Source organism: Convolutriloba macropyga, chromosome 6, assembly GCF_964194025.1.
Source record: "Convolutriloba macropyga chromosome 6, txConMacr16.3, whole genome shotgun sequence".
NCBI lineage: Eukaryota > Metazoa > Xenacoelomorpha > Acoela > Convolutidae > Convolutriloba > Convolutriloba macropyga.
In genome coordinates this window covers 46,847,515-46,864,577 of record NC_134473.1, presented here as the reverse complement: position 1 = coordinate 46,864,577, position 17,063 = coordinate 46,847,515, and the positions used below count along the sequence as shown (strand labels likewise).

Here is a 17,063-nt window from a genome sequence, read left to right as displayed (position 1 = left end):
ACTAAGAAGGGAACTGAAAAAATTAGACAAAAAGTTTGCAAATTTTTACAGGAAATTTTGTCAACCTTACAAACTGCAATTTCAAAGAACATGCGCAACAACTCACCCCACAACAATCTATGATTGTTACGGATCTCCTTAAAAAATTCTGAACCAGAGTGTAAACCACTTCACTTAGAAACTTTTCAACCACACAGACGAAATGCATCACAGGTTATTTCAGCCCCACAAGACTCTTGAGACTATAATGGCCCTTAATGTCAAGAAGTTTTCCTTCATTTGCCAAGAGCTAAAGGATAACTAAAAGTCGTTTCATCAAGACACCAGATGTCAACACACAATCGGAACTTTTACAGAAAACTCTCATACTCCCACTGCACCGAACCCACACGGTTCGATATTTTGATGCTCGAATTGCAACGCATTTTTCCCTCGCTTCTGGAGCCAAACAGACGCCAAATTCTAATCCCGGCGCTTATCACAATGGCACATACCTCCCCGCAGCTTCAGATTGTATCCGCGGAGATGTTCTCAGTGCGAATCCGCTACCTCCACCCACTACTTCCTCTTCTTCCCCGGAGGCAACGAGTGAAATCGCCTCAGCAAATTGTAGCAAACCAAACTTGCCTAAAGGGAGTCCTCCTTTCGTGACCCATACCCCGGACTCTGCACAAGAACCACTGATTTTACATCCGGGAATTTCACCACCCTCTACTCTCATGAGCTGATCAGTCGGCACAATCATTCTCTGACTGTTTTTCCAAATTTTAGAATTTCGGGTCCTGTTAGGAGGTCACTCCTGTATCTTACACAGCAGAGCATTTTTCCTGACTCGAACATGCCGATTCCAAAACCAATTTCCATTGCTTCAAGAGCTATTCCACCACGCAGGTCACAAAATCCGATCCCTAATCCACCTCTTAGGCAACTCACATCGCCAGATTTTGGCTGTTTGATTTTCACACCCTGAGTTCAATTTTGTCGGTAATCTGGCACTCCCGTATTGTGTCGATGTTCTGAGGCAGACTATATTTGGGCACTTTTTAAAAACTTAAGGTTCGTATAGTTAGGGCTACTTATTTCTGCGCACGAAGTAGACTTACCTGAATCAAACGGACTAACCGAGAAAGAGAACTTCAATTCACGGCGGACTTTATAAATTACATCGGAGTCGAAGATATACAAATAGTGTACAAATATCCAAAGACTGACTAAATTGGGAGTAGAATGCTCTTTTCAAAAGAGGACAGAGTCTTCCCAATCTGTGTCCCTTTCAAATGAAGTGGGTGAATTGTGTCGTTAGTGGTTGATCCACATCGGTGGCGTCAGTAAGTGTGCCAATTATAGGCTATTCTGGTCAGTAACATACTGTCTTAGTAGGTTGCCAAATTACAGCTGTCTACCACTGTCCTGTAGTGAGAATTTGGTCACAGTTTGGTGGAGAGTCGTAGTCTGTATGTCTGTGTCGGTGGTGCAAAAAAGTTTCTAATCACCTCTTTATTAGTACGGTTTGTTCAAATCCGATTTACCAGCTTACCTACTGGTTAGACTTCTATTAAGCGACTGTTAGCTACAAAATAATTTTCAATAGTGTAAGCTTAAGCCTCCAGGTGCAATTTCTGCCGGAAAAGAAGAAAAAAAGACAAGCTCTTAAGTCTTTGATTGAAAGTTTCGGAAAAGTATAGAAAAAATCAAAAAAAGATATATATATATATATATATATATATATATATATATATATATACATATATATATATATATATATATATATATATATATATATATAAAAGACAAAGTTTTGTGTGTTTGTGGTGGTTATAGCTAAAATAGCTTCCCGGGATAGAGAGCTGTGTATTTCAGTCTCGAACAAGACAAGCTGCAAGGACCTTCGGGTACAAAACGGCAAGCAGTATGCTTGCATTGCGAGGAGATGATTGTTAATCTCCTTTTCAGTCTAGGGGGTGTGATTCGCGAGCTTATAAGCCATCCAATTCCAATAAAACAGATTGAAGGTATGGCCGTGCATACACATCGTAGCTCCACCCTCGATAGATCGCAGATACTCGATTGGGACGGGTAGAGGGAGTGAGCTGCGGCGTACAGAATCACTAAGGGAAAACAATCCCTTGTAGGATCAAAATTCCTCAAAGTGCTTTCGCAGTACTGCGGCTCATTGTTATTTTATTCGTTTAAAAAGTGTGGGGTGGTCATCATCCTGTTCACGTACTGGAGACCTTAACTCACGAGCAGAAAAGGACTGGTCAATTTAAATTGATGCAGGAAATTCAGCTGTGCATCGTTTTCTGTATCTTGGTCTCATCTACACGATGCGACTGGTTGTTTGCATCCATCTGGGTGTAATTTAAAAAGACAAACTGCAATTGGAAGGGGTCTTTTTGTGGTAAACAAGGTAGGAAGCTATTTTCTGCGTGAATATCGTGCTCATATAATTGTTGGCGCTGTCGGCCAAGGCGAAGTATTTTAACTTGTGCCAGAATTATTCCTAGAAGCGATGATTGAGAGGAAGTGTGCGTATACGAACGGAAGATTCCGATGATGTCCCTCCTCTTTGTACTCAATCTCCAGCTGTCCGCAAGTCACGGACACTGACCCTATGCTCTTTGTTGCTTTGCGGAGAATCTGTTCAATTGGTAATATTTGAAATTAAATTTCCTTGCTCGACGGTACGTTCGCTGTACGGGAGCAAAGAGACTGGGAAGGACTTGTCAAGATGAGGACGAGAGCCTCTGTGTGAACTGAAAGTAGGACGCTGCGAAGATGGACTTGGTTTCTACGAAAGCCACTCTATTCACTAGTCAGTTCATGTTACTGAATCGTTCCAACTGAATACAGCTTTCCTTTTTTTCAACCTGTATCATGATGAGGGTATATTCTCTTCATCTGAGGCAAAGATTATGACCTCCTGCTTTGGCCACTCACTTTCTCGTCGCTTCAACCAGGCCGGCCTAGTGAGCCACTCACTTCTTTTGAGTTCCTCAATGTTGATTGCTCTGGTGCCAATGTCCGCTGGGTTGTTGATTCCGCTCACATGTTTCCACTGTAAAACATCAGTTGCATCCAGTATCTCAGCTATTCGATTGGCCAAAAAGACTTGTTGCTAGCAATTGGAACTGTGTATCCACTGCAATACTATAGTTGAGTCTGAACAAAAACTGCAGCTATTTTTCATCATTTAGTGTTCCCTGACTATCTGTTCTTTCGACCTCACTGCCATGACTGCCGCTTGCAATCGTGGTATTGAAAGATGACTCATCGATGCCACTCTGAATTCTCCAATGACAAATGCTATGTTAGCTGAGTATTCGTTTGGTTGTGAACGTAGATAGTCTACTGCACACATCGTGTCTTCAGATGCGTCAGCAAACATGAAGTTCGGTCTTATCCATCTCTTAATTGAAATATCTTCTATCGATGCTCGTTTCAGTTACATTTGGAATTTGTTCCTTACATCTCAGGACTTCTGTTTCTTTGCCAGGCTCCACTTTGTTGTCCAATGTTGTACATTTTTAGTTCAGATGCCTTTCAGAAGTCGTCTCATGTGAAGACTGAACAGAGCAAACAATCCGATCGGGTCGAATACTGAAGAGACCAGCGACAGAACCTTATTCTGGGTTATAGGTGCTTCAACTTCCTTGTTCGTAACTCTGCACACTTGAAGACTATCATCAATAACAGTCTATTGTAGTCCTAGCACTGAGGATCCCTCCAGTGGGTTCCACTTCGACTTGCTTCGAGTTGCTGATTGATTTCAAGGCTTCCGGGATTGCTTCGGTAACTGCATCGTTGTTAATTTTCGGCTTCTTCAGTTCAAATCCATGTTGTGAAAGTGGTTGTAGTTGATTGAAGACTTCAACTGCTTCTTCAGGGGTTTCTACCCTCTCGATGAAATCGTCCATGCAGAAGTTTTTTATATTGCCTTTGATGTAATTGGATAAATTTCTTCGTTGTCGAGTCCCACTCGCTTGAGAGCGTAGTTTGCGCAAGTTGGAGAACTCTAAGCTCCAAAAACATGACGCTTATATTCGTATATCTGAACAGGTTCGCTAGTTCTTGGACGCCATCGAAACCCCAATCAACTTCTATCTTCTTTGGGAACTTGCATTTGTAAAAAAAAGTCAATTAGAGGTCAGCTGTCAGGGCTATTGGTCCTTCACGAAATCTGAATATTGTTTCAATAACCCATGTAGCGGATCAGGTCCTAAAAGAAACTTGTCGTTTAGGCATACTTCTTTTTACTTTAAGGCAGCGTTGGAAACACGTCTTACTTTGCCCGGCTTTTTCGGGTTTAGCACTGGATGGTGTGGCAGATACCACTCTTTCCCGAAGGTGCCTTTCACTTCGGACTCGTCCAATATCTTGACGAATCCCTTTTCTACATCTGTATCTATTGACTGTTTTGTACAAACTCTTCAAGTTTGGGTCCCTTTGTAGTCTTCGCTCCAGTGAGTAAAGCTGACCCAAGGCTGTGCTGTAATTGTTAGGTAGGTTTGGCGCTGGTTCACTCCACCGCAGTTCCACTCTGTCGTACTTCGTACCGCTCGTCTGTAAACTTTGTCGTACTTTCAAGCATCTTTTGCGCCTGCAGTTCCTTCTTTGACTGACTGACGACGTTGATTTAGGATAGGTTTCTATGTCCACCAGGTTTGGATATTCTCAGCCACTTTCACATCTTTGGAAAAGGCGAAATGACAAACATTTTGTCTTCTTTTGCCCGTCTTGGGTCCACTGACTACCCACCTTAGCTCTGTTAGAACGGCGAAATGTTCACTTCGTTTCCCAAGGTTTCCAAAGGTGATTGACGGGTCTGCAAACGCATTCACCTTTGAATGTAGTTCTTTTACTTTGAGAGGAACCCTTTCTGTCTCCAGATCCTTCGTTCCGTGTATGCCAGCTATGTTGAGCGTCACATCGGTGCCTTGAGCTCGTAATTTCTCTTGCACACTTTGATCGATGAATGAAGCTGTTGATCCACTATCGAGGCAAGCATATGTGTTCAGCTTGATGCCACAGCTCTGTATTGAGACAGGAACTATCTGAAGAAAGCTCGTAACTTCGTTACTCAAGTTGATTGTTGCTGCGCTTACGTTAACTGCGTGATTGCCTTCGTTCATTTGTTTTTCTGAGTGTAGCAATCGATTCTGTTTCTTGATGCATCCATTGATACCGCACGCACTGACTTTGCAATCTTTGATTGCATGTCCTTTGCCTAGACATCCGTAACATAAACGTTGCTTCCTCACTGCTGCGTACTGATCATTCACATTGATGTTCCTGAATAGTGGTAAGCTCCAAATTTAATGAGTGCCATCAGCTAGCGGACAGTGATCACTTTGCATTTGCTTTGTTTCTCTCACGTTCGAACTAGCACTGCAGTTCGGTGTTTCGAGAATCGTTTGTCTTTACTTATGCTTCTTCGGTTTTCTTCTCTTCGCTCTCTCTTGAAAACTGAAAACCCTTCTTGCACGAATGCCATCCTAGATAGCCGTTTTTCAAACACAATGAGATCAAGCCGGTCTTCATCTTTATCATCAACATAGATCCACCACTTCTCCTTGAGAATTTGAGGGAGTTTGTCTACTGCCATAAACAGTGTCGAGCTTGATTGCAGACCACCAATCTGCATGTACTCTACAAAGTTCAAAACAAAAACTGAGAAACCGATAAGACCTGTTGAGTTGTGAGCTTTTATCTGACTTCCTTTGCGAAGACTCTAAAATTGTGCATCATTGATCATCTGAGGCCCCCCAAACGTCCTCACCAGATTGCTCCACGCAGCACCATAGAACTGTCTAGAATAGCTCTTTCCAGAGATTGCTGACCTTGGCTTGCCTGTCAGTAGAGTCTTCAATTGGCTCATCATCTCTGAGTCTGGTATTGGTCATTGATCCACTGTGGCGATGAATATGCTAGATCACTCCGGCCAATCGAGATGGTTTCCGTCAAAATTGTTCAGCTTCAGTTTTGGCTTTGGTAGGTTACTGCTACCTGAATAACCACTGTTGTATTTTAGACCAGATTGGAGGAAACCGTCTCGTTCTTTAACACTTGAGGAACGGTCTCGTGAACTGCGATATCGAGAGAAGTGAGCCTGTTTACTTCAGGGGTTTACTTCGAAGCGAGCTGTTGATCGATCTGGGTTTAGAAAGCTGTCGATTTTACTGGCCCAGCCTGAGACATTTCTCTTCTTTGTGGTTCAGCTGAAGGATGACTTGTCTCGAGCACTAGTTGGTTGGGAACAGACATCATCGTTCTCTTAGGCTGTTCTCTTCAATTTGAGCTCTAGCTCACGCTCTTTCTCCAGCTGTTGATGCTTGGTTTTCAGTTCCTTCATTTGCATTTCCAGCTCCAGCTTCCTCCGCTGGAACCGTCCCTGTTCTAGTGTCGTCTTAGTTTTGAATTTGATATCAATTTTCTTCATCCTTTCCTCGCGCCTTTGCTTTGCTGCAGATGTTTCCGAAACATTCTCCAAATCTTGGCTGCTTCCTGATGCTTTATTTTGCACTGTTTGAGCGACTGGGTTGTCCGATGGGTTGTTGATGTTACTCTCGATGCCGTTCACTGCTTGAGTTGCGTTGCTTTGCTCTGCATTCATTGCTAGTTGCGTGCCTTTGCCTATATATGCAAGACAATGATAGTCCAAACTTGCTTTGCACTTCCTTGCTTCTTTCTTATGTTCCTCAGCGAAATTTGCTTGGTAAAGCAGAAGCTTGTTTCGACGCTGCAGTTGCTTGGGTACTCCTTCCTCTAGAAGGTGAACACTCTATTGGTAGAGGACCTTAAGTTTGGGTCGATCTGAATCTTCGATTTTTTGTAGCCAAGCATTCGTTTAGTACTAACTTCTTCCACTGAGTCTTGAAACTTCTTATCGTATCTGTCGGCTGTTGATTGACACTCCTCTCTGCTGGTTGTGCTTGAATCGCCTGGTTGCTGTTCGAATTTGCTTTGCTTTTTTCCTTTGAGCAGGGTTTGCACTTCAATTGCTTTATTGAATTGCACTCTTCTGTTTGCCTCATCGTATTGGCCTTTTCGTTGAATCGTTTGATTCTCTTTGGGGGTCGCCTTCGGCGCTCTCTCCGCCAAATTGGAAAGCAGTTTGCCATCCAATGTCCTAGTCGGCGGACCAAATGTAACGGCTGCTGTCCTATCAAAGGCAGAGAAAACTTCTTACCGCGCTATTCGTTTAAGCAGTTTCAAATCTGTCCGGATATTGTGTCTTTGCAGTTAACTTTTTTGAACTGTATGTTTCGCTATACTGTTGACTAAAGTTGCATAACTTGTTGTTCAAATAGTCTCGGTAACTAATTGTTCAGCTGTGCTCTATAACAAACTTATTTCTCTCAGAATAACATAACGATTTAAATTGTTACAAAAGGAACGGCAAAAATCTAATTCAAACAAATTGTAGCTATAGTTTATAATTGGAGCTACTGTAGCTATTATTGGCTATAGTCTTGCAAAGTTTCAGCTTTCACTTAGTGTAACAATAACTGAGCAAGCTTGATAATTTTTCTAACTTTAAGGTTAGCAAGTCTCTGTATTGGTTTCAATAACACCGATTTCGAACTAGAGTAGGCTTCGTTAAAGCCAGTAAGAGCAACTGACTATGTGCCTTGCACAGAGTTTCTCTTACTTAGGAACTTTGTTCCTCGGAAAGAAAGTTTTGAGAAGATCAGAGTTAAGTCTCTTGTCACAAATCAAAGTAAAGTAGGCTGTAAAATCTCTAACATGATCTACAGAAACAAGAGACGATAACGGGTAGTTTACGGCTCAAGAGAGTGAGATCCAATACGCACTGTATGTCAGTTTAATATAACCAAAACTGCAAATTTCAACTAATTTTTGGTAATTTTTCAAGTTCCTTTTATGCTGCTAGTCACGTGGGTTAACATGTCAAAATTGCATCTTTGATTGGTTGTAGATCACTATGTCGTAAGATTCTCTGAATACACTGAGTTTGGGGTTCGGCATAACCTCTACGGTGCCTCGCACTCTCTGAATTGGTATGAAACTTGCAACATTAATCGAATCTGGCATACGAAATTGGGTATCTCTTAATCCATTTGAGCTAAACTTGTTTGATTGTGACCACGTGAATATTTGGTAAAAATAGCGTAATTCGATTGTGAGTTTCACTTCATTTATTATGTACTAATAATAGTTACTGAAAAAAAAATTGAACAAAATGAACGAATCCGTATGGTTTCGATAGAATTTAGCATTAAATTTCGCTCGTCATGCTATTGTGACTTCACTGCTTGAAATGGCCTTGAAGCGCTATCCAATTTGTTTGATGATTTAGTAGGCTCAGCCGCCACACCAATTGAAAAACTGAACACACGAAGAAAACTGAGAAACTAAAAAGAAGCAAACTTTTGGGTTACAAAACTTCCGGCAATGCAAAATTCTGCTTCCGATCAATTGATCTGAGACAACCCTTCTATATTTGTTGCTGCTTGATCAATTTCCTACTCAAGGTTTGCCTTTAAGAGACAGCTTAATCAATATTTAAACAGAAAAAACAGAAAAATATGAAAAAAAACTATAATATATACAATCTGCACTGTTTAACATTGAATTAACACCTCTTTGTAACAATACTTATCAAATGACTGCCAATTAACTAACAAACAAAAAAAACTCCAGCAAAAACATCGAAATCCGAACAAATATGCAAAAATTGTTTGAAAAAACAGACGAAATCGAGCCAACCTTTTATTAAAATTACTCCTTTTTCACAAACTCACAATCAATATCAATTAAATCAAAAGATCGCCAAAAAACACAACTCACAATCAATATCAATTAAATCAAAAGATCGCCAAAAACACTAAAGTAACTAGCCTGAATCATAAAAAGACCCCAATTGCCATAAGAAAAATTTGAAGAAGACCGTCATAAGTGCTAAAAAACATTCCACACGCATTTTCACGTGCGACGTTTGACTTTGCTTGCTGTAAAAAAAAACGAAGTAAAAACATATCACCATAACTCCTCTTCAAGTAAAAAAGACAGCGCACCAATGCAATTCAATTTTTTCGAATTGCAAGATAAGCAGAGTGCCTAAATTAAACTTTAATTTTGGTCAGTTGCTATTTTAGCTCCAATTAGTAGCAAAAATTTACGGAACAGAAAAAAGTTCGACGATCATTAAAATTTACAGTGACATGCAGTGAATAACTCATTTAGACGGCCCAAAATGAATATTATCTTTTCTACGAAACTCTTAGTGAATCGTCAAGAAATATTGTCGCTTCGATGACAGTGCCTGAAGAAACCAAAAAGTCCTAGAAAAACGTGCTTAACTCCCAAGATAAAAATTTCTTAAAATTGGAGCTACCGGTCAACAATTCTTGAGACCTGGTTTGTCCAGGAATTAAATAAATTAGACGGTGGCTAACTCAAGAAAAGTATGATTTCGCTCGATCTATCGAAAATTTTTCCACATTTAGCAATTGTACGCACAGTCACAACTGAAAGGACACCAAATCCATGAAACATCAGATTACGTCACTTTAGAACAATTCCTCAAAACCAGACTTTATTGTGAGAAAATTTACCTTTGCTGTTGATTTCTTTGCATAAAGTGCTTCGTTGGCTGCATCTCCTTTTCCTTCCCTTGTCTACATATCTGTCAAAGTCTATTTCGAACAGTTCTCAAAATATAGAGTCATTCTATCAAAAAGTAGTTGAAAATGCCTAAGTCTGTAATTTCAGGATCGAATTTTTGGCTTGCATTCTTTAGTGGGTCTTAGTCGAAGCGATGTTATCATCCATCAAAATTGTATTCCACAGTAATTTCAGCTGGGCATGCAAGAAATTCATCGCCAGCTCACGAACACAGAAGCTTGATACCAGATGCTGCCTGTTGGCCGGGCGATATCAAGTTGCGTTTTTAAGCTGATGCCTCTTGAACGTTGCGATCGCTTCTCCTCTGCAAACTAGTGTAGAGCAGAGATAGTTGGATTCTGCTCATCTGATTACCTTCGAGTCACTTGTTGATTCTAGAGATCTTAATGGGAATTTATTAAGCCTTTATTCAGTTCTATTATCCAAAATCATTCACTGCAATGCGAAGCAAAAAACCCCAAATGCTAAATTTTACTCTCAAAATGTGAAAAAAAACAGTAACGATGTTTTTTTTTTAAAAAAAAAACTGGCTTACATGACTGGGGCTACTCCCTTAATTTCTTCACGCGATGAATGAACATCAATACGAACTTACATTTTTTGTTTCGTCCGATGAGAAGCTGTACTGTACTATAGCAGGATTTCGACGATATCTAATTAGGGAAGTATGCAAGAACAACACCTACAAGTAAGCAGCAAAAGAACCAGCAGAGAAAACTCACATTTCATTTACGTCATATAATCATTAATCAAGGTCTATTTGATCATTGTAAGCCATCGACAACAAAAAATGTCCATGTTTATCAAGAGCAATAGTTGAGTATATCAATTTCTATAACTTTACACGTCGTGTAGATTAAGGGTGGAAAAATGCCCACCCGGGGACGAAAAAACAGGTACTCGCCCTGTAATGTAGCATAAATACAGTAAAATAGGAAGCGATTGAAAGTCAGCAAGCAAATACATTCATTGACATAAAACCAATAACTTTGATCTTTTGCAATTTTCACGAAAAATTCCAGCAAGAAAACTATTTAGCTGTCAAAATAAAAAGAACAAGTGAAAACGAAGTAAGTAAACTACAGAAGAGTTTATAAATTAACCGACTAACTTCAAGCGAATTGCTCTCAAACGACAGGCAAGTGGTTGGCTTCGGTAGTATCCAGGTAGCCAGCTGGGGCTTAGGGATTTGGGAAGAGCTGAGGGGGTCAAAAATTGCCAGGTTGCTGGAGGTTGGATGGGTTGGGGGGGGGGGCGTTGGAGGTGACAAAGGAGATCACATTTGTAAAACTAGGAGCCGCCCTACACACCCTGAAATTATCTCCTTAAAACAGTTTCCGTACTTACTTATCGCATACTTAGAGACAAGTAAGGCGTAAGGTTCTACGACAGCTGCTAGGCCACTTGATGCCATCCGAGTTTTTATCCAATTTTTGAAGACGGAAAGTCAAATTGGTCAGACGAAAAATCGGTCCAGCGAAATTTTGCGTTAAAAAAGACCACAAGACTAATGTAATTGCTACAAATTTCTTTTGAGAGCAATTAAACATAACCAACTAACGTCGGAAGAATTATTCTCTAACGACTGGGGAATGAGAGAGAAAATTAAAGCACACAAAACGAGGACGTCAAGGTCGTAAAAGTTCCTCGACAAGTCAAAACAGTCAAGCAAAAATTTTGCATAAAAAAGACCAACACGTTTACAATAATTGCATCAAACTTGGATCGAGAGCAATTAAAAACCAGCAGCCTGAGAGTGTCTGAGGGTGATAACTCATTTCTTTTACTATTTCGCGTCTTCTATACAATTCGGGTGACCAGCGTTTTTGCTTGAGGAACCAAGGCTTGCGAAGATACTTTTTGTGCGAGGTTTGAAAAATACACTGTAAACTATGGGTAGTTTTTCCTGGATATTTTCCGTTTGTGAACCCCCCCCCCCCCCAGCTTAGGGGGCGCATATTATTTTTATCCCCCAGACGCACGTGCCATCTTTTTACATGATGATTTACTATGTAATGGCGCGTGCTCTGTAACTGAGGGGCTCATAACGTAGTGGGGGGGGGGGCACAAACGGAAACGATCCGTTTTTCTAAATAATCTTCTCTTCGTATACAATAATCTTGAGTTGCTTCGTATATCATTTACAAAAAGAACGTTTCGTGAAAACATGAACAAAATGCTCTATTTGCTCCTTATCAGATGAAAGCTGTTTAATTTGTTTTTTAAATTTTAGAAGCAGCTTGCATGCATGGAAGTTGGGGTTTCAAATAGTGTTATTAGAGCTTAGAGCTTACTTGGAATCACTACCATGATTTAGTAGATAAATTGTACCACTTCTGGCGTACTTTTGATTTGATTTTCAATAAAAATTATCGCCGGTTGAGTTCAGCTGGTTACAATTATGCATTAGAGAAAATTAGCTGCGCAAAATTCAAGCCAAGAAAGAAAATTTCTCACAAAAACCAAACAACTCGATCGGGAAAGGAACATTCAATGATAAAACGACCCAGCAAACGTTTTGCATTCATTCAAACGTTTACAAAACTCCATACTTCTTCGAGAGAATTTAAACAGTATAAATTTTCTGACTGTACATAACTTGCGCGAATAATTTCATAAACGAATAAGTTTTCGCAGGTTACTTCTAATACAGAAAAATAACTAGTAGATTGCCGGAATATCAGCGCAAAAGACCTGCGTCCAGTTTAACATATATGTAAACAGATAAGAAATGTAAGTTGAAAAATTTATTGGCGCCAGTCAAAAAGCTATGTAAGAACAATTCAGCGATAAATCAATAAATAAAGTTTCTTTAAAAACATTGCGCAGTAGCCTTTTTATGAGGGAACTTTGTTACACAGAAGTTCTTTTGAACTTCTGTGTAACAAACTTGTAACTTATATCAAATTAAACTTAAGTTTGTATGTTCAAAAGTAATTTTTTGAATGAGGTAAGCACACGTGTCGAAAATTTAATGACTCAAACGACACAAAATTTTGCCAGAGAGAGCGAGCAATGACGTCACGCGCGCAATTACCGTCATTGAGAGGAACTCATTCAGAAAATTTGACTTTTTCATCTTTGCTGTGTGATAATTAACACGAAAAAGAGCCGCAGACGACTAAACAAAAAACATAGCAAGACGATTCCTGGTTTACTATTCAAAGGGTTTTTATTGACTAAAAAATACAAACTACTCTGACCGGATTGTGAAAACTCATTTAGAAAAACTTTATCAGAAATATAAAAAAACAGTAAAAATCGAAGCGAAAACAACGCGTGTGAAAAACCACTAGCGAGAAAGCGACTTTTGGTTCATACACCGTTTTCTCAATCTACTTAAAATTAGAAAGAAGAAAGTTTACGCCGCAAAACCACTCGCTTTTTCGCTCCACTTCCTGTTTTGGCATGACCAAAATCATCTTCCTTCCATTTTACTTCAGAATTCATATAAATGTTTGAACAGATCTGAAAAAACAGCCGTAAGAATCCCTGGAACGACTCGAAGAAAGCAGCCTGCCGAATAACTGGTTTCCGATGGCAGTGAGCTTCAAAGAACAGAAAATACTATCTTAATTGAAATAAAATTTAACTAATTACTTTAATTAAAAAATACGAAAAATCAATTATATTTTCATATTGTACAAGTACAAATACACAAGGAAAACAACAACTCAAGCAATTGAGACGAACTCATTGCCCACACAAATTCGGAGAAGTCAAAATAAGCACAAAATTTTTCCAATTGCGAATTAAGGCAAAAAACAAGAAATATAAATTTTGAATTTTTTTGACAAAATACAAAGCACCAAAATACAATAATGGACCAAAAATCGCTAAACTAGCAATAAAACACGAAAATTAGTTGAAAAACATTCAAAATAAAAAAAATTCCTCTAACTACTTAAAACCTTCGAAAAGCTATCAAAAAAGCTGGAAATCATAACTTTGGTTTAAAACACTTTTTAGACATTAAAAAATCAAAACATAAGAGATAGAAACGAGACAGACCTATATTGAAAAACAAATTGACGCGGCTCAAAAAGCCGGTAAAAAACATTCAGCGATAAATTAAGAAAGTTTGTTTAAATTCATCCTACAAAAGCCTCTTATTAAGGACCTTTACTGCACATATGAGTTCCTTTGACCTTGAACAAATACAAACTAAACTTAAGTTTTAATGTGCAAAAGTCATTTTTTTGAGTGAGGTAAGCCACTTGTGATCAAAATCTAAGCACGCAAAAAACTTTTGTTAAAGAGAGTAAGAAATGACGCCACGCGCGCAAACGCCGTTGGTGAGAAGTTATTCAGAAAATTTGACTTTGTCATCTTTGCTGTGTGAAAATTAACACGAAAAAGAGCCGCAGACGACTAAACAAAAAACACAGCAAGACGAGTCCTGGTTTACTATTCAAAGGGTTTTTATTGACTAAAAAATACAAACTACTCTGACCGGATTGTGAAAACTCATTTAGAAAAACTTTATCAGAAATATAAAAAAACAGTAAAAATCGAAGCGAAAACAACGCGTGGGAAAAACCACTAGCGAGAAAGCGAATTTTGGTTCATACACCGTTTTCTCAATCTACTTAAAATTAGAAAGAAGAAAGTTTACGCCGCAAAACCACTCGCTTTTTCGCTCCACTTCCTGTTTTGGCATGACCAAAATCATCTTCCTTCCATTTTACTTCAGAATTCATATAAATGTTTGAACAGATCTGAAAAAACAGCCGTAAGAATCCCTGGAACGACTCGAAGAAAGCAGCCTGCCGAATAACTGGTTTCCGATGGCAGTGAGCTTCAAAGAACAGAAAATACTATCTTAATTGAAATAAAATTTAACTAATTACTTTAATTAAAAAATACGAAAAATCAATTATATTTTCATATTGTACAAGTACAAATACAAAAGGAAAACAACAACTCAAGCAATTGAGACGAACTCATTGCCCACACAAATTCGGAGAAGTCAAAATAAGCACAAAATTTTTCCAATTGTGAATTAAGGCAAAAAACAAGAAATATAAATTTTGAATTTTTTTGACAAAATACAAAGCACCAAAATACAATAATGGACCAAAAATCGCTAAACTAGCAATAAAACACGAAAATTAGTTGAAAAACATTCAAAATAAAAAAAATTCCTCTAACTACTTAAAACCTTCGAAAAGCTATCAAAAAAGCTGGAAATCATAACTTTGGTTTAAAACACTTTTTAGACATTAAAAAATCAAAACATAAGAGATAGAAACGAGACAGACCTATATTGAAAAACAAATTGACGCGGCTCAAAAAGCCGGTAAAAAACATTCAGCGATAAATTAAGAAAGTTTGTTTAAATTCATCCTACAAAAGCCTCTTTTTAAGGACCTTTACTGCACATATGAGTTCCTTTGACCTTGAACAAATACAAACTAAACTTAAGTTTTAATGTGCAAAAGTCATTTTTTTGAGTGAGGTAAGCCACTTGTGATCAAAATCTAAGCACGCAAAAAACTTTTGTTAAAGAGAGTAAGCAATGACGCCACGCGCGCAAACGCCGTTGGTGAGAAGTTATTCAGAAAATTTGACTTTGTCATCTTTGCTGTGTGAAAATTAACACGAAAAAGAGCCGCAGACGACTAAACAAAAAACATAGCAAGACGAGTCCTGGTTTAAAATTTAAAGAGTTTTCATTGACTAAAAAATACTAGCTACTCTGACCGGATTGTGAAAACTCATTTAGAAACTTAATCAGAAATATAAAAAAACAGTAAAAATCGAAGCCAAAATAACGCGTGTGAAAAACTACTAGCGAGAAAGCAAATTTTTGTTCATACACCGTTTTCTCAATCTACTTAAAATTAGAAAGAAGAAAGTTTACGCCGCAAAACCACTCGCTTTTTCGCTCCACTTCCTGTTTTGGCATGACCAAAATCATCTTCCTTCCATTTTACTTCAGAATTCATATAAATGTTTAAAGATCTTAAAAAAAACAGCTGTAAGAGTCCCTGGAACGACTCGAAAAAAGCAGCCTACCGGATAACTGGTTTCCGATGGCAGTGAGCTTCAAAGAACAGAAAAGACTATCTTTATTGAAGTAAAATTTAACTAAATAATTTTAAAATACGAAAAATCAATTATATTTTCATATTGTACAAGTACAAATACAAAAGGAAAACAACAACAAGCAATTGAGACGGACTCATTGCTCACACAAATTCGGAGAAGTCAAAATAAGCACAAAAACTTTTCCAAATGCGAATTAAGGCAAAAAAAAATATAAATTTTTAAATTTTTTGACAAAATTCAAAAGAAAAATTTGCTTGGTGCCACACAACCTGTAATTAGTTTGCAATAAACTGCGCAGGAGCACTAAGCTTAAATTGATTGACAAAAGAACCGAATACAATACTGGACCAAAAACCGCTAAACCAGCAATAAAAAAGAAGAATTAGTTGAAAAACTTTTAATTTAGCAAAAAAACTCCCTTTAACTACTTAAAATCTTCGAAAACCTATCAAAAAAGCTGGAAATCATAACTTTTTTTTAAAATACTTTTTAGACATTAAAAAATCAAAACATATAAGAGATAGAAACGAGACAGACCTATATTGAAAAAAAATTGACGCGGCTCAAAAAGCCGGTAAAAACACATTCAGCGATATATTAATAAAGTTTGTTAAAATTCATCCCACAGAAGCCTCTTATTAGGGACCTTTACTGCACATGTGAGTTCATTTGACCTTGAACAAATACAAATTAAACTTAAGTTTTAAAGCGCCAAAAGCCATTTTTTTGAGTAAGTCACTTGTGATCAAAATCTAATCACGCTAAAAACTTTTGTTAAAGAGAGTAAGAAATGACGCCACGCGCGCAAACGCCGTTAGTGAGAAGTCATTCAGAAAATTTGACTTTGTCAGCTTTGCTGTAAGAGCAAATGTAAAACGAAAAAGAGCGTCAGACGACGAAAGAAAAAACATAGCCGGTAGAATACGGGAAACAACTAGAATCGTCGTACAAAATAATCTCTACCCTAATTTGGACAAAATCATATCGAAAAGAACACTAGAAATAACAAAAATAGTAGACCAATATAACATTAAAAGCGTTAAAATTTTTTCAGTGGGTGTGGGTGGGTAGGTGCTGGTGGGGGGGGTAGGTGGGGTAGGGGGTAGGTACGTTTCGGGGGGGGGGGGGGGTAGTTTTTTTGGGGGGCGGGGTAGGTAGTTAAGTGGGATCAAATTTTGTCAAATTGACCTCTTCACCTTGAATTACAGACTGTTTCCAATTGCTATGCATTTCAAACTAAGCTATTGTTAAAATCCAATGTTCGAAAACAGAAATCAACAATCAAAAACGGAGGTAAAAGCTCGAATAGAAGGAAGTCAAAATTCAAGTCATGAACAAACTTGAACAAAAACCTGTAGAATATC

At 38.3% G+C, this 17,063-nt stretch overlaps 1 protein-coding gene across 1 annotated transcript in view; it reads left to right on the top strand.

Annotated features, from left to right (window-relative positions):
• The window catches only part of LOC142341003 (MOB-like protein phocein), a 307,874-nt gene that overhangs the window by 66,761 nt on the left and 224,050 nt on the right, over positions 1-17,063 (top strand). The window lies entirely within an intron of this gene.